The sequence below is a fragment of the Gadus macrocephalus genome, chromosome 8, assembly GCF_031168955.1.
Source record: "Gadus macrocephalus chromosome 8, ASM3116895v1".
Lineage (NCBI taxonomy): Eukaryota > Metazoa > Chordata > Actinopteri > Gadiformes > Gadidae > Gadus > Gadus macrocephalus.
In genome coordinates, this window is record NC_082389.1 from 12,595,792 (window position 1) to 12,614,760 (window position 18,969).

Here is an 18,969-nt window from a genome sequence, read left to right on the forward strand (position 1 = left end):
CGCCGCCCCCCGTCTCGTCGAGAGCAGAGGGTCTGCTGGGGCTGCGGGCAGCCTGGCCACCTTGTCAGAGAGTGCCCTACAACTGTGAGAGCCCAGGGAAACGGGTCAGGGTCCGCGTAATTGGGGAGACGCGAGGCCCTGCCCCCTTACCCCTGCCGTCGTCGTCTGGAGGAGCCCATCATCACAGCCGGGGGGGCGGAGCTCCACCCCCCCCAGAAGCAGACGACAACATCCCGGAGCCTGTTGTCGTGGTGGGGCGGACCTGGGCGGGGGACTTTTGTCATGTTCCTGTCACTGTTGAGGGGGTGGCCTGTTTGGCTTTAGTCGATACGGGGTCTACTGTGACCCTGGTGAGGCCAGACATTTTGCCGACCTGGACGGTACTCCAACCTACAACCGTGCAGCTCCGCACAGTCACGGGGGAGAGGGCTCCCATGAAAGGGAAGGGGTTGTTGTCCATCTGCGTAGGGGGAAAGACTGTCCTCCACCCAGTGTGGGTAGCAGCTGTGCAGGACCCCTGTATCCTAGGGTTGGACTTCCTGCGGTGCACTGGCTGCCAGCTGGACCTTGAGAGGGGGGCGATTGGCTTCCAAGGAGGGCCCACAGTCTATATGGCCCCGCCAAACACCTCCTACATCCGCCCCCCACCGACAACAGCTCAGATGGAACAGTCACACGTCACCGGCCCCCTTCACCCCCTTGCAAAGACCTTCCAACCACCCTGTCTTCCCGATCCCTGTCCATTGTCTCAGTCCTCCTCCTGCAACCCTTCCCCCTCCCTCCCACCCCCTTGTGTCAATGTTTCGGCTCCTACAGACTACTCCCTTGCCACCCCAGCACCCCACCCCATGAGCCTGGGCCCCTTCCCCTGCCCTGCCCAGCTTCCTCAGACAGGTGAGGAGACTGTGCTGTCGACTGTGCGGGCAATTTGGCAGGGGCACTGTGATGGACTAGACCCTCAACAGCAGGAGCAGCTGTGGCTACTACTGGCAGAGTTTAAGGACAGCTTTGCCTTGAACGAGAGCGATGTGGGTCAGACGCACCTGGTGCAGCATGAGATCGACACTGGGGATGCCAGGCCCATCAGAATGCGCCCGCGTCGCCTGCCCTTGGCCCGCCAGGAGGCTGCGGACCAGGCGCTGTGGGAGATGCAGCAGGCAGGCCTCATAGAGCCCTCAGATAGTCCCTGGGCAGCAGCCGTGGTGATGGTGCCTAAGAAGGGGGGTAAGTGGAGATTCTGTGTCGACTACAGGCCACTTAACGCAGTGACGAAGAAGGACTCCTACCCCATCCCACGCATTGATGAGGCCTTAGATGTCGTAGCTGGGTCGTCCTGGTTCTCCTCACTCGATCTCCGCTCTGGCTACTTCCAGTGCCCTCTCGCCCCTGACGCCAGACCCAAGACTGCATTCTGCACTAGCAGAGGACTGTGGCAGTTTCGGGTCCTCCCTTTCGGCCTCTGCAATGCACCTGCGACCTTCGAGAGGCTGATGGACAGAGTGCTCGCCGGCATCCCCCGGCAGCAGTGTATCGTCTACCTGGATGATATACTGGCACACGGGGGCTCCTTCGAGACAGCACTTGCCTCGCTGCGTCAGGTTCTGGAGAGAGTAGCTGCGGCGGGCTTGAAGCTCCATCCTGATAAGTGCCATTTCCTGAGGAAAGAGGTAACTTTCCTTGGGCACAGGGTGGGGGAAGAAGGCATTAGCACCATGGAGGACAAAGTGCAAGCTGTCCAGGACTGGCCCACCCCCACTGACACCAGACAGCTGAAAAGCTTCCTCGGACTGGCGTCTTACTACAGACGCTTTGTGAGGGGCTTCTCCTGTGTGGCCGCTCCCCTGTTCCGCCTGCTACAGAAGGACAGGGAGTTTGTGTGGGCAGAGCATTGCCAGTCTGCTTTCGAGACACTCAAGGGAGCTCTCACCAAAGCCCCGGTGCTCTCCCCTCCTGACCCTGCCCTGCCCTTCATCCTGGACACGGACGCTAGTAACGTTGGCAATGGCGCCGTGCTGGCACAGGAGGGGCCGGAAGGGGAGCGGGTGGTGGCGTATTACAGCAGGACATTTAACAAAGCTGAACGCCGCTACTGCGTCACTCGCCGCGAGCTGCTGGCCATCGTTAGAGCTGTACGCCACTTCAAATATTACCTCTGTGGCCGTCACTTCACTGTAAGGACCGACCACTCCGCGCTCCAGTGGCTCATGTCTTTCAAGGAGCCAGAAGGGCAGGTCGCACGGTGGATCGAGGAGCTGCAGTCCTACAGCTTCAGTGTGGTGCACAGGGCAGGGGTACGCCATGCCAATGCAGACGCCCTCTCCCGACGCCCCTGCAGTCAGGATGGCTGCCGCAACTGTGAAAGGAGGGAGAGCCGTGAGAAGGAGCTGTGCAGCCAGGAGGAGGGATGTTCTGCGGTGGAGGTGGCGTCCCCAGTCTGCTGTGAGCTCCGGGAGGTCGACACCGCAGGATGGAGACGGCAGCAGGAGGAGGACGCAGACCTTCGACCAGTGCTCCAGTGGTTGGACCAACAGCGGCGGCCCCCATGGGAAGAAGTGTCCGTTCTCTCCCTGGTCACCAAGGGACTGTGGGCTAAGTTCGAGGCCCTGCGACTGTGGGATGGCGTGCTTCAGCGGGCCTGGAAGGAACCCGCCACCGGAGAGGTGAGGTGGCAGGTGGTGGTGCCTCACTCTCTGCGTGGGGAAGTGCTTCAAGCGGTCCATGGTGCCGTGGGCTCAGGTCACTTTGGGGTGACAAAGACCCTGCGTCGCCTCCGCCTTGGCTTCTACTGGGGGCAGCACAAGAGGGACGTCGAGGACTTCTGTCGCCGCTGTGATGGCTGCACAGCCCGCAAAGGCCCCACGGAAAGGTCCCATGCCCAGCTACAGCAGTTCCCTGTGGGGTTCCCTATGGAGAGGGTTGGGGTGGATGTGGTGGGCCCGCTACCCTGCACAGAGAGGGGGAACAAGTATGTCCTCACGGCCATGGACTATTTTACCAAGTGGCCGGAGGCGTACGCTCTGCCTGACCAGGGGGCGGAGACCATAGCGGACGCTTTGGTCGGGGGGATGATTAGCCGTTTTGGGGCAGCGGAGTCCATCCACAGTGACCAGGGGAGAAATTTTGAATCCCGTGTCTTTGCGGCTTTATGTAGCAGGCTGGACATGCAGAAGACCCGTACTACCCCCCTGCACCCACAGAGTGACGGCTTGGTGGAGCGATTTCATCGCTGTATGGAGCAGCAGCTGGCCATTGTCTCGGCTGAGCATCAGCGGGATTGGGACAATCATCTGCCTCTGGTGCTCATGGCATACAGGTCAGCTGTCCAGGAGTCGACGTCCTGCACACCTGCTCTGCTGATGTTGGGCAGGGAGCTTCGCACCCCAGCTGACCTGGCGTTTGGCCGGCCGCCCGATTCTCCCCCTGTTCCTCCCGGCCCAGAGTATGCCAGGAGACTCCAGGACCGCCTTGAGACGGCTCACTCCTTCGCCAGGGGACAGCTGCTGAGCGCAGGGGTGAGGCAGAAAAGGAACTATGATGTGCGTTCTCGTGGCAGGCACTTTGAGGCTGGGGAGCTGGTCTGGACCTACAGCCCGCAAAGAAAGAAGGGAAGATGCCCAAAGCTCGATAGCGAGTGGATCGGGCCATGCAGGGTCCTTGAGAGGATGGGGGAGGTGGTGTACAGGGTCCAGCTACCACCTCGGGGAAGGAGGGTGGCTCTCCACAGAGACCGGTTGGCCCCTTATCGAGGCACCGCCACCCCTCAACCTGCTCCAGCGAGCCCTGCAGCTCCCCGCACCGGTGCGAATGGGCCCCGGACACGCACACCTCAGTGTTCTGGCCCTGGGTCCTCACCTAACCCTATCCTTGTCTCCCCTCCCTGTCGATCACCACAGTCAGCAACTTGGCCCCCAGCCCCGCCCCTCCCTTTCCCCCTGCCCGCCCCCGGGCCTGACACTCGTGGGCCCCTCTTGCCCCCAGGCGCTTCTCCCCAGCCCCCCGTGGCCCCAACGCGGCCTCGTAGGGAGAGGAGAGCGCCGGGTCGCTTCCGGGACTTTGTTTGTTCCCTCGAGGACGAGGAACTTTGAAGGGGGGAGGCAATGTAGCGACCCTGGGACAATTAAATAGTTGGTGTGTCGGTTTTCTGCGGTTGTTTACATTGTTACGAGTTTTTCAGTGACCTGGTTTTGGTTGATTAAAAACTACGATCAATTACTAATGACTCGACATGATTATGTCACCGGCGAGGTCGTTACAATACAGATCGCACATATCCTAACAACAGAACGGACATGAGAAACGTGTAAATCCCTTTATTTATGGCGTTATGTTGTGATATAGTGTCAGACCAAATATATATAGCTTTACATTCAGGGGCGGAGTGGGGCACTAATAGCCACCGGGAGAATCCTCCCCGGTCCGGCCCCACCCCCCTGCAACACCGTTTATTTATATATTTTTTCAGTAATAAAAAAAAAAATCGGTAAAAATGAATGATAATTATAATTAAGAAATTAAAAATGGTTAAAATAGGTCACAGTTCTGCTCTGTGCGGAAGAGAATTGGCGCTCCGAGAATTGGCGCACTTCCTTACAAGACCAGTAACCATAGCAACGCCGGTAAACAAAAGCACTCCGGATGGCCGTAGTGCTCCCCGCACTACAGCCATCCGGAGGCGCAGAGCTTTTGGCCGTGATATTATCTATAAAATTATATTATACTATTATATAATATAGAACGTTATAAGACGCTGTCACCTAGTGTGAGAGGAGAGTTGACGGAGTGACCTAGTTTCAAAGTTTATACCATTTATGCTCGGTAATACCAGTGTAACGTGTTGACACGACTAGACGACTACTACTACATGTTCCAAATCTGTTAACGTATTCTCCATCCATTAAAAGAGAAAGATCAGTTAAGTCATTAATTCGTCTGAAATATACCAGCCAGCACATACACATTTGACTAGCAGCTTGTGCTTGCTCCCGCCTAGCAATAACGTCAATGGTGGAGCTCTGGCTAATTCACCTGCACAACTCTTTAATGCTTGATTTCAGCACTTAGATGCATCCCCCTCCAGCATCCGCTTCTTCTTTATTCTGGCCTTTTCAGCCCCTCCTTTCTCTTTTCTCTTCTTGCCTTCCATGAGTGCCACAACAAGCAAAAGCAAGCAACCACGAACTTGCTCGCCTTCTCTGTCTGACGCGTCTTTAGGGCTATCCCCCTACATTTCCGAAAATGGACTTGACCTGCAAGCTGTTTATTGGATAAACGCATTTCCCAATCCCAGGAGTCTTTGCTCCATTACGTCAATTCAAGAACAAACATATTAAAGTAAACTGTAGTTCGTATTATTTATTCATGGCCATGAAAGTTCTGTAACGCCTGAATAATGAAGAATTAAATGAAGTAAAAAAAAAAAAAAAACATGAATGAGACATAGAGAGTAAGCAAGTGGTATAAATATTGGTTGGATGTTCTTGATACATATATTGTTTATTTCGGGGATTTTCATGGCGTCTTGGCGGGGAATAAATTATGCTCAGGGCCGGCTTGCAGACGCCTCGCGGCCGCTCACAACTGTGGGCCGGTCCAACTGACTTCGCAGGCCGCTACACAATTGTGGGCCGGTCCACCTGAACTCGCTGGCCGGCCGGCCGACCGGGAAATCTCCCGATCGTCCCGACGGCCACTCCGCCTCTGTTTACATTTACGGCAATAGGGCCTGAACGGCACATGCCGTTCCACCTGAACGGCACATGCCGTTCCACCTGAACGGCACATGCCGTTCCACCTGAACGGCACATGCCGTTCCACCTGTACGGCACTTGCCGTTCCACCTGAACGGCACTTGCCGTTCCACCTGAACGGCAAGTGCCATGGTATTTCAGTGGTCGGGGTGGCACATGCCACAGGCCAATAAACGATCTCGGCGTCTCTCTGTTAATTGTTTAATGGGAAAGAAGGGTCGCATGGACTATACGTCATCCAGCTTAGGTTGCGTAGCCATGCGCGTGTCGGCTCATTAACATCTGTACCGTGGCCTGAGAGCACACCTCTCCCAAGTGTGCTCAGGCCACGGAATGGATGTGGACTTGAGTACGGTTGGCGTGCTCACACTAGCCAAACGATCTAGACTTGAGCAGAGGTGTGAAACGGAATTGGGCACGGTACAGATGGCCTAGTGTGAGTGCGCCCTTACACAAATCCAGTACGACATCAGCGCTACCTCTCAGCGGTTGAAAACATATGCGATACATTTCTTACATGGGGTGAATTTAAAGTGAATTCCCTAAATTATAGAATAAGGCAGGTTGGACGTTGCTTAGGCATTTTGAAATCCTCATCACTCTATTTGTATTAATGGTGAACAATTCTGAATTTGGCAGTTATTTTATAGACATTATGTAGAATCGTTTCACTTAAAAGCATTTACATAGAATGCTTGATCGATCCAGTTTGTAAAGGTGAGTAATATGACGCGATAAACGCCCCTTTCACGTGAACGCGCATCGGAAAACCTGTCTCGACTAATCAAATCCTAAGTGAGCTTCGTAGTACCATTTAACTCTGATCGCGCGTCTCGGTCGAGCCAGGTTTTCCCAAGAAAGCCTGTGTATGCTCAGCGAGGTTCGTAGTATACCCTACAGATGTGTTGCTAAAGGTAGCTAGCACGTTTTTGGGAAGTGGCTTGGAGGCAGGCCTGAAGGGATGGGTTGGACTATTTCGATTGAATGCCATCAAAATCTCGCTTCTTACAAATTGCCTGCTCCAACTTCAACAGCTGTGAACCATTAGCATATATATTCTGTATAGAAATGCCACTACGGTAACCAGGGTTTTGTGTGGTCCATGGACCAACACTAGTTCAAATGTTATTTGGTCACACCCACTCACTCTCCAAATAAACACCTATACAAAAGCAACATTGTATACAATGTTTACACATAAATAGGCATGTTAGAATTTGATGCGCATTATGTTTGAAAGATATCGGATATAGGGCAGAGAGCTCCTACGTTGGGCAACCCCGGTCTCTGGTTGGGGTTAAAAAGGGTTTCCAAAACCCGGCTTCAACTGTTAGAAAAAAGGGTTAGAAGAGGGGCAGTTCCCCACTGCATGTAAACGTGTTCTCTCGCTCTCTCTGTCAATTCAATCAATTCAATTTTATTTGTATAGCCCTTAATCACCATTACAGTCTCAAAGGGCTTAACAGACCAAATATTTATGACACACCCCTGACCCAAGCCCCCACAAGGGCAAGAAAAAAAAGTCTATCTGTGTCTCTCTCTCTATCTCTTGCTCTCTCTCTCTCTCTCCGTTTGTATGCTCCCCCCACCCAGACCGGCTTTAACTCGGTGCACAGTCCAGGGCCAGGCTAACTGTTACCCTAACAGTTAATCTCTTCTCCATACAAAGCAACACATTGTCACGACGCTGGCTTTGTTGCAACATGCTAATCTGTCAACTTCACGAGCACTTTCTGCCTCCTTCAACGTCTTTATAGAACGTCATCAGAACTCTCAACATGAACGCGATACTCCATCATGGTCTGTGGATACTCTGGCTGATCATTTTTTTTATTTTTGCCTTTGAAAATGTCAGATAGAACCAGGATCTGCGTCATACTGAGAATTGCTTTGATCATGGCCCATGGAGAAACTAACTAATAAAGGTATTTTCCTTCCTCTCTCCCATTCTGTCCCTCCCTCCTCTCCCTCCCTCCCTCCCTCCTCTCCCTCCTCTCCCTCCCTCCATCCACACGACACCTCCTCCCGCTCTTTTCTACTGTCACATGTCCATGTGTCCACAGTGTAGAAAAGTTTGTGGATCAGGACAGGCTTAACGCACCGACACAGCATCGCCTCCCCAGCTGCAACGCCCAGACCCTTCCAGCCAGTGGGAGAGAGAGGTAGTCGCAGACTGCAGAGGGAGAGAGAGGGAGCAAGAGAGAAGGCACTTTGCAAGCCTCTTCCAGACCGACCTCACGCTGGGATTCCATAGAGAGACGGCGGGCGAGTGACAGCGAGTTGCAGCAAAAGAGAGAGAGAGACGTTGAGGCTCTGTTTGCAGTTGAGGTCTCTACCACAGCCCCTTAGGATGACCGAGAAACAGCTCCCGGGGATAGTGGTGAGTTTTTACACACACACACACACACACACACACAGACACAGACACAGACACATGACACATGAATACCTTGCTTTCCTGCTCTGCACACCTTCTAATGTGCACACGTTTGTCATGCACAATGAACTGTATCAATGCACCCCCACTATAAGTAGGCATATCTATCTAGCCTGTGGGGCTTCTCTACTCCCGCGACTGGGGCCCAGGCAGGTGGCCTCTAGACTGGCCAGAGATGGTTGGTGGGGGGGACAAGACTTGCAGAAGTTGGAGGGAAAAGTTATATAAAGATTGTGCCTGTGTGTGTGTGTGTGTGTGTGTGTGTGTGTGTGTGTGTGTGTGTGTGTGTGTGTGTGTGTGTGTGTGTGTGTGTGTGTGTGTCCACCTGTTGGTACACTGTGTTTTCCACTTAAATGTCAGGGGGTGTTCTTTAGGTCCAGTCAACAACCCCCCCCCAGGACAGATTGACACAGATTCAGGTAGTCCGGTTTCTGGATAGAGGGAGCACGTCAGAGTCCACAGTCCCTGTTTGCCCCCTGGGTTCAAAGTGAGCAGTATATCGGTTTTTAACGGAGATGCGCTGTGCCTTTTGAGCGATGGGTTTTTGTATCATTTGCACGTTCTCTGATTGTGCCAGTGTGTGTATGCAAGAACACACACACACACACACACACACACACACACACACACACACACACACACACACACACACACACACACACACACACACACACACACACACACAGTGTGTTAGTATTCCTAGAGCAACCCCTTCCTTTTGTGTGGAGTAAACGAGTTATGTAGATTCATTCACTCCCTTGACTTAACTTGCCTTAACTTGCGTTGTACTTCACTTGAAGTTGACTTTGAGGTGATGTGCATACTAACCATATGAACCATGAAAATGTCGTAAAACAAAAAGACACACAAAGTCGCATTTAAATGTATGAACCTGTACAAACTAATTAGCCGCTATTTTCTACTATTTATTAATCAAGCACTCACCTTCCGTCCAAACAGAGTAGTAATGAGCAGTGATTCACTTTTAAACAGTTACAACAGTGAATTTAGAGACATCATTTAGCAACAGGTAGGGGTTATGGCTAGCCTTGCATGGCCAGACGATATGCTGCAGTCCACAGTGTTTATTGAGCGGCGCTGCTGTCATGCCAAATTTGTACCGGCTGCCAAATTTGTACCGGGCGCGTCATCCATACGTAATCCATTCCAAACCTGCCTGGCAACAGATGATCGCGTTGTCCGTTGCCTGGCAACGGACGATCGCGTCGAATGACGTGGAAGGTTCCCGAACATTCGCGAACCTTCAAGCTCGTTCATTCGCACTAGTCCGTTATCTGTATTGTGCTATTTCGTCCTTGACCTGCTTTAAACACTCAGTTTACTTGCTAAATTTGATTAAACAATTAAATACAATACAAATATAAAGTAAAAACAAGTGTTATCTAGCGATCCGTTTTCGGTATTATGGTATTTCGTCTTTGGCAACATGAGCGCGAATGTTTTTTGAAACCCGCTTTAAACACTCAGTTTACTAGCTAAATTTGATTAAACAATTCAATACAATACAAATATAAAGTAAAAACAAGTGTTATCTAGCCATCCGTTATCTGTATTATGTTATTTTGTCTTTGGCAACATGAGCGCGAATGTTTTTTTGAAACCTGCCCGGGCAACGGACAACCCTTATGTAATCAGTTGTCCGTTGCCTGGCAACGGACAACTACGTGCCCGGTACAAATTTGGCAGCCGGTACAAATTTGGCATGACACTGCCAGTCGACCTTACTCTGCAGCTGATTGGATGAGCTTCAGCAAGTCAGATCCAGAGTGCCATACCTCCAAACTATTCCCCACTGGTGAACGTTACCGCAACCATTGACTTTTAAATAAAAACCTCTTGCATTCACATGAAACATAATTACAAAGCAGTGTAACTATTATCTTATCAAGGAATCCATTGTAGAAATTTCATAAACGGCACTTCTGATAAATCACTCGCCCAGGTTCACAGATTGGCTGACTGATGACTCATGCCAAACATATCTTGAGGCAAAAGCAGAAGTATGCTTGTGAGATTGAGGCTAGCTTTGCTAGGCGTTGCTAGGCTGGGTTAGGGCGAAAGAACTAAAGAAATCCTGCTTCTTTGCACAAGGGTGGCCGTTCCTGGACTTTCAATGTTACAGCAGGAATCTGTTGTCGGTGAGACGTGACTGAACAAAAAGGCAAAGATAATGGAGGATAATTGTTTTTCTGTCCTGAAGGCCTGTTGTGTAGGTTGTGTCTGTCTGTGTGTACATGTTTGTGTGTGTGTGTTTGTGTGCATGTGTTTGTGAGGGGTATGACGAGGGCTTGGTTGTCAAAGCCTGCTGTTTGCCAGACTTTTCAACCAGATTCAAACAGTGTTAGCAAGCTGATTTTCAAATCAGCTTATAAATCTATTCCGATTCTCTCGCATGGCTTGTTGCTTAATAGTTTAAGGATTTTTTAACAGCACGTACTAGAAGTGAAATACTTGCATCTAATTTCTGTTCCATTACTGTTCTAGTCAAAGTTATCGTCCTCATTAGCATTCTACTCAAAGTAAAAGTCCCCCATTATTCTATTCTCATTCTTCTCAAAGCAAAAATATTTTGGCTTCAGCATTTAAAGTACTACATGTAAACAGGGTATATGTGTAGTTAAAAAACATCTACCACACAAACAGCCCCAATAACACGATTAATGGACACACACACACACACACACACACACACACACACACACACACACACACACACACACACACACACACACACACACACACACACACACACACACACACACACACACACAGAGGGGGGCTTTCATGTGCGGGTGTGTGTCCGATGGGGCCGTCGTCTTGGTCAGGGGCGGTGATGTCAGCCGTGGCTTGCACTGACGACAAAGACAAAGTAGTCCAGTCATTTTATGAAAAAAGGTTGAACAAATTGAAATACAAGCAAACTCAACTGACTTTGTATCCTCAATATGTCCTGAGTATGAAAAAAAAAGCCCCAAAGAATCCCAATAGGGGAAAGTTTAGAAAAAGACCCAAATATACAATATTCATATACCTGTTCATTATTTTTCTCACGCGAATAGGAAATAAAATTAACCTTCAGATATCACCTTGAAAATTACTGAGTTGATTACTTGCATCAAGACAAACAAAAAATGTGAGAGTAAAAAAAAAAAAAAGTAGTGCTTTCAAGCAATTAAAATATTTATATGTAGCAGGCCTATTCGGCATATTGAACCGTCGGCCTAATGCGCCTCCTTTTTGAAAAGTCGGACAAACGGACCTTCGGACCAATGCGTTCCATTTTCGGAACATTGAACCGTCGGCATAGTGGCGCGTCGATCTAATGGGAAATATTTCGGACCATTGAGACGTACGAACAATGAGGTGTCGGGCAGGCCCCGGGCAAGGCAGAAAAAGGGAAGGTAACTTGGCCCCTTATGACGATATATGGGGCCATATTCTATTCATCACACTTATTACAGGCAAATATATGGATACATGGGTTATCGCATTGCAGTGCCATGAGAGTAAGTCAAGTTTGCTGCTGCTAGCTTAGCTAGCTAACATAACTGTGTAGTTAAAATATTCACCTAAACTTGACATCTTTGATCCCAATAAATTTTAGTTTATCAGGTATGTTTTATTAATGTAGGTTGAATTATCCATGTAGGAGTAGTAACAAAAGGAAATCTTTCTTACCTGACACCTTAATGAGAGTTGATTGACAGTTGAGTTGACTGTGGACAGTTGACAATAGAATGAATGACCGAATCTCTGCACCTTATGGTTACTTTTGTTGTACTCTTAAGATGTCAGCAAGATTCTACAAGACATTTTCATCTGGCTTTACCCAATGTTAAGATCCGTTATGGTATTATTATTATTTATTTTTTTAAGAATTCTTTTGGGGGTTTTATGCCTTTAATCAGATAAGACATTCGAGAGCGTCAAGAGGCGAGTGGGAGAGAGAGTCGGGTAGGGATCCAGAAAAGACCTGAGGGCGGGCATGGGGCCCGGGTCGCCGGCGTGCGGTGGGGGTGCCCCAGCCACGCCGCCACGGGCCAGGGTCCCATTGTGATATTTATGCAAATGAGCACATACATAATTCGATTATTCCCCGTTTGCCCATCTTGTAATACATTTTTTGTTTGTCTTGATGTAAGTAATCAACTCAATAATTTTCATGCTGATAACTGAAGGTTAATTTATTTTGCCTATTCGCGTGAGAAAAATAATGAATAGGCGTATGAATCGGGTATAGTTGGGTCTTCTTCTAAACTTTCCCATATTGGGAATCTTCTGGGCTTTTATTCCCTTACTCAGGACACATTGAGGATACAAAATCAGATTAGTTGCACTTTTGTTGTAATTTGTTCAACCCTGACCCCTATTTTGGCTTAAATTGACTGGACTAAAGCCACTGGAAGACGGGGCAGAGAGATCCTCCATCCACTAACTGCGCCTTCACCCTACCCCCCCATCACATCCCTCTGTTTTGTTGGTATGATTCACTCTGGGCCATTCTAACCCATTCAGGAAATCCCATTCTAACCCATTCTCTCTCACTCTTCCTCTCTCTCTCTCTCTCTCTCTCTCTCTCTCTCTCTCTCTTTCTCTCGCTTTGCTTAAAACTTACGACCATGTGTTTAGTGGCGGTCTCTTTCAAAATGGCCTCCTCCGCCCCTTCCTTCCCCCCCCACCCACGGGTCCAGATGGTCCGGGCGGACAGCACCCAGGTGATAAATATCCACAACAAGCCAAAAAGCAGGAGCCAGTTGCATCCGGGGGCCTCGGGCTGACGGTCAGCCGCTGCCAGGCCATGGCCGCCCTCTTTATTCTGCCCTAACTTTATTTGTTGCTGTTTGACGGCATTGAAACGCACCCCCCCCCCCCCACCCACCCGCTCCTCAATCTCCCCTACCTCCTCCAGAGTGGGTCGCTGGTCGGTCTTTAGTGCTGAGGGAGAGAGCGTTGCGTTGGCCACCCGGCACGAGTGCTTTGCTCCTTCACACAGTCTCTCTCTCTCTCTCTCTCTCTCTCTCTCTCTCTCTCTCTGCCCTTTTAGACTCGATGGGATTAAGGGTTATTTAAACACATTTGACACTGAAACGCTAAATTCTAACAAGTCTCTAGGTTAGGGTTAGGCCTAGGTGTACACACTATCTTATCTAGCGGTTACCAAACATGTCGGTTCCCTGATTTTCTGGGAGGGTTGACGTAGCGCACACCTGGGAAACAGAGACCAGCTTTTGTGGAGCACAATGTGGGCCATGGCCTCCTAGCCGGACCAACACCGTTGTCCAAAGAAGACAAGAACTTCATTTTCTGTTGTCGTTTTTTTTAATCTTCAATCAGTCCATTAATCAGTCAATTGAACTTAATTTTTATTGTGCAAAACTTCAACACAACATTCTTACGCAATGGAAATTTAATGAGTTTGAAGTGTGGATATAAAACGTGAATCAGGGAAGTGATGAGTGGCATGCGAGAGGTAGATGTAATCAATTACTTGATTCGAAGACTGGAGACGGGAGTAGAGACAGAGAACTCTGTTGTAATAACTATGCATGCGTTGCTCATGATGCGATATGCATGTGTGCGTTAGCATTACATACTTATTGTCTGCAAACCAAAAAATGGGCAAATAACACTTTATTTGCAATCTTGCATAAACACCAAACCAATGTTTGAAGATGGCCTTGGAGTTGACAACAATAACATCGTGCCTTCCGCTTGGTATCGCCTCCACCCTCATTTTCTCTACTCATATTTCCATAGCTATGCTTGTTTATCAACGTTCACATGTTGAGGGGGGTAGAGACATATCAGCACTCACCAGATGGACAGTCCAAATCTTTAGATACAGTACTAACAATAACACTCATCTACACCCCTCCCCACAGAGTAAATTTATACTGCACAAGAAACACAGCAAGAAAAACATTTCCCCACCAACTTTCAATGTTCAATTGTTTGGCCGATAGATGTAAATATTAACTAAGTTCTCCCTAGGGCAGTATAGCAAGGGGTTGGGGGTCGGGGAGGGCAAACATATACATATTTATTTATTTTTGGCGCATGCAAAACGTGGCTTTTGGTTGTACGTACACTTTTAGTAACAATCCCACGCACAGTTTTATAAATTAGACCCCTGGACTTTGGTTCACTCAAGGCTTTCAGACTAAACAGTCACACTGTGTGATAAAAACACAATTCAACATTCATTATTCCAAAAAGGTACTACTACACTCTCTCTCTCTCTCTCTCTCTCTCTCTCTCTCTCTCTCTCTCTCTCTCTCTCTCTCTCTCTCTCTCTCTCTCTCTCTCTCTCTCTCTCTCTCTCTCTCTCTCTCTCTCTCTCTCTCTCTCTCTCTCTCTCTCTCTCTCTCTCTCTCTCTCTCTCTCTCTCGGGAGTCTCGGGCCCCCTCCCCCCTTTGTCCCCCCACAACCGGGCAAAATAGTGGAGAAAATATTTGTTTTTTCTTTTTTGCTTTACTTTTTTACTGGAGTCAGTGCTAGCATCTTTTTTTTTAATCTCATATCATAAACTCATGTCCCAAAGTTGTGGTGCTACACTACAATCTCTACCAGCCATTTCCGGTCCCGGTCACTTCCATCATTTTCTCTCTCAAGTGTCCTGAAACTAAAACTACCCCATGATGCAACTCCCAACTCTAAAACATCCATTTCAAAGCAGTGCCTTGCCTGTCTCCACCACGACCACCAGTATCTTTTTACCTCATTGTTTTTGCTACGACAGGGTCGTGATTCCCCAACCGCCGCAGAACACGCAAGGTTCCAGACATGGAACTAGGAGAACCAAAGGTGTTCCAGCGGGGGTTCCTTGTTATTCAGGAATGTGGGGTTCTTAAGCTGCTGTGACCCCAGAGTGTGGGTCGGTGTGGGGGGGGGGGGCGGGGGGCGGGGTGGGTGGGTGTGTGTGTGTGTGTGTGTGTGTGTGTGTGTGTGTGTGTGTGTGTGTGTGTGTGTGTGTGTGTGTGTGTGTGTGTGTGTGTGTGTGTGTGTGTGTGTGTGTGTGTGTGTGTGTGTGTGTGTGGTTGGGGTGTGTAAATGTTTCTGTGCGAACCCAAACATATAGAAATGTCAATGCATCCATAAACACAATTAATACCATTAACATAATTTACCCTCACAAATAAACACATACAAATACAATGTTAGAGCATCATAGTAATTGTGATTTTTTTTTTGGGCCCTGGGTTGTCAAATTTAGCGCCAAAAATAGGATGGGGGGCCCAACCCCATGCACCCTTTTTACATAATCAGTGAGTTTGAGTGTGTGCTGTGTGTGTGTGTACGCCTGTGTGTGTGTGCGTGTGTGTTTGTGTGTGTGGTTGTGTGTGTGAAAGTTCCCTTTGTCTGATTTTCGCCGCATGATATAGGTTGGGAATGTTTGGCTTAAGATCATTTGTTCCTGTTGATGCCTTTCAACCACTAAGTGATGTTGTTATCATTTATGTTCAGCCATCTGTCCGTGGTTCATGATTTGCGGTCAATCGGTGGAAGGGAGCACTTTCTCTCTTTTTCTCTGTGTGTGTGTGTGTGTGTGTGTGTGTGTGTGTGTGTGTGTGTGTGTGTGTGTGTGTGTGTGTGTGTGTGTGTGTGTGTGTGTGTGTGTGTGTGTGTGTGTGTGTGTGTGTGTGTGTGTGGTGTGCTTATGTAAGGAACATATTGCCAGTAGAGTTCAGTGGTACTCACTCAGTAACTGTGCCGATTGCCGTTGGCCGGGGGGAGGGAGAGATGTGGGGTCTAAACAGAGGGAGAGAGGTGGGGGGGGGGGGTGGCTGGGAGGCTTCTGACCACTGACCCGGAGCGGATGGCAGACATCAGAGAGAGCGTTGCCCTTAAACGGGGGCGGGGTCAAAGGACGTCCAGAAGCCATACACACATTGTAATTCACATTCACTCTCTCTTCTTCCGCATTGGCTGCTGGCGCCTCATAGACTCGTTGTCGTCCACACCTTCTCCTTTGCCTCCATCAATGCCTTCACCCAAACCGCAATTTGGGCCTTCATCCACACCTCCAATCAGGCCTATACCCATGGCTCCACTCACACCTCCACCCTTGCCTCATTCCATGCCTCCACCCAGGCCTCGACCTATGGCTCTACTAACCCCTTCGCCTCAATCCATGCCTCCACCCACAGCTCCACTCACCCCTTCGCCTCCACCCACGGCTCCACCCACAGCTCTACTCACACCTCCACCCGCCTCCACCCAGGCCTCCACCAAGGCCTCCCTTGCCAGGGCCTTGAACACTGACCCTCAGTAGAAGCTAGTTTCCAAGTAAAAGGTTGTGACGGACGCACGGACAAACACACAGAACAAACAACAGGTTCCACTCCATCAAGCCTCTTTTCTTTTCTTTCTTTCTTTCTTTCTTTCTTTCTTTCTTTCTTTCTTTCTTTCTTTCTTTCTCTCTTTCTCTCTTTCTTTCTCTCTTTCTTTCTTACTTACTTTATTTTCCTTCATTTCTTCCATCCTATTTTTCTTTCATTCTTCCTCGAGTTCTCTCTTGATTTTTAGGTATTATATCCATTGTCCCTTTCTCTGAACGAAATGGAAAAGAGGACTCTAGACACAGACAGACAGGCAGACAGACAGACACAGCTACATATGGGGTGAAAGGGCCTTTTGAGGCGAACTGATTTGGAAACAGTTGAAGATCAAAAAACACTAACACGCAATAGAGAGATTTAGGAGGCCTGTTGTTACGGCGACACAATGGCCTTACCTCTGTCCATCATTTCACTGACTACAGGGCACACTACAGAGTCTGTGTGTGTGTTTGTGTGTTGAAAAGCAGCTATAGGCCTGGGACGAGGGGGGGTCTGTGCTTCTCAGGATCTCCTTTCGCTTAGCCACAAACCGCCCCATGCGTTATTTATCACTCTTATTTCTCTCTCCCTTACTCAATCAATATCTCGCTTACTCTCTTCCTCATCTTCATCATCCTAAACATGCTTAGATCCACAAAGTAAGACGTGACCTACTTTGATTGGATTCAGATGACTTAATTAATGGCGGCAGAAAGGGCTCATCATCTTATATTTCACTCTCACGTTAGAGATGCGTTTTTAATGTTCCAGAAAGATGAACGTCCCGCGGTACCATTTCCTCCTCCATGTGTTGACATACGTACCATATTGTTACATATTTAGTCCGTTACCGATATCCATGAGCTACTTCAGATATAGATCTTTATCATGGCGTCCTCATGATTAGCAATTTCCACGTAAACAAAGAAATTGCCTTTCCTGAATCGGCACGAATCAAATGCCTCCAACCTAAACTCAAACACACAAATCACATGCATCACAACCGAGGTGGATATCTCGGTGGATCAAAGTCCGTTGGGTCGATTATACTCGATCATCGCCATCATCCTCATCAACAACATCATCACCTTCATCATCACCATCATCATCCTTTCTTCCTCTTGCCTTCTGGTGACACGTGCATGTGTCCGTCACATGGCATCATGGCATCTGGGGCCCCATATGTGTGTTGGAAAATAAATAAAAGGAATATTTTGTGTAATTTTTCCGGCCCAATGTGTCGCCATGACCCCCCCTCCTCCCCCCTCTCTCCAGTGAGGTCGTCGCTCTCTCCCCCAGGGGGTGAGGGGTGAATAGGGGGGGGGGGGGGGGGGGTGAAGCCTCACGCTATTTATACAGGGCAGACATCTGGGGCCCCTGCAGCCAATGTGTGTGTGTGTGTGTGTGTGTGTGTGTGTGTGTGTGTGTGTGTGTGTGTGTGTGTGTGTGTGTGTGTGTGTGTGTGTGTGTGTGTGTGTGTGTGTAACTTGATGATTACCCAAGCGTTTGAAACATCTCTGTTGCTCACTATTTTTTTACCAGCTTTCCTCTGTCTCTCCCTCGTTTGGTCTCTTTCTTTCTTTCTTTCTTTCTTTCTCTCTCTCTCTCTCTCTCTCTCTCTCTCTCTCTCTCTCTCTCTCTCTCTCTCTCTCTCTCTCTCTCTTCCCCCCCCCCCCCTCTGTGTCCAGGATGTCCTTACTTGACCCTATTTGGCCCCTGGGCAGCTCAGGTCAACCTGTCATAGTCATGATGATTGACACTCACTCCTATCTCTCGCCGTCTCACGACCCTGCCCTCTCGTGTTGTTTCTCACTTTCTCGCCCTCTATGACGTTGGGTTTCTTTTCCTATTTTATTTTATCTTTGCTAATTTCCCCCTTTCTATTTATCCTTTATCCTTTACTTTTCTCGCTCTCGCTCTCGCTCTCGCTCTCTCTCTCTCTCTCTCTCTCCACACCCCTCTTTAACCTTTTGACATACTTTATGTTCTGGTCCTTACTTCTCTCTCTACGTCTGTCTGTCTCCTTTCTCCGTTTCTCTCTCTCTCTCTCCCTCTCTCTCTCTTTCTGTCTTTCCCTGTCTCTCTTTCTCCGTCTCTCTCTCTCTCTCCGTCTCTCTCTATGTCCATCGCTCTCTCTCTCTCTCTCTCTCTCTCTCCCTCTCTTTCTCCGTCTGTCTCCTCTCTCTCTCTCTGTCTCTGTCTATTTCTCTGGCTGTGTCAGGAGTCAACCAGATGGTTACCTTTTCAACTGACCAGATTTCTCCCCCAAAACGTTCTCTCCGTTTGTACCGCGGGCCAAACGTCGCCCTGCTGTCCTCAAACTATCTTTAGCCTTCCTCTGCTCCCCATAGAACCCTGCTGGCACCTTGAACTGCATGGCAAACTTCTCTTCATTCGTCCATGGCTGTTGACTGTTCAGTTGTATAGCCGATGCTTTTATCCACAG

The 18,969-nt window shown here is 49.0% G+C and overlaps 1 long non-coding RNA gene across 2 annotated transcripts in view; it reads left to right on the forward strand.

Moving 5' to 3' along the window:
* Positions 1-18,010, forward strand: part of LOC132463158 (uncharacterized) — a 35,994-nt gene extending 17,984 nt beyond the window's left edge. Inside the window, exons 2-3 of one of the 2 annotated variants that reach the window (XR_009526973.1) lie at positions 7,811-8,127; positions 16,353-18,010. This is a non-coding gene — a long non-coding RNA (uncharacterized LOC132463158). Of the gene's footprint in view, positions 1-7,810; positions 8,128-8,544; positions 9,304-16,352 lie in introns of those variants that run through there. The other variant, XR_009526974.1, reaches the window with a different exon arrangement.
* Positions 18,011-18,969: the final 959 nt, after the last annotated feature.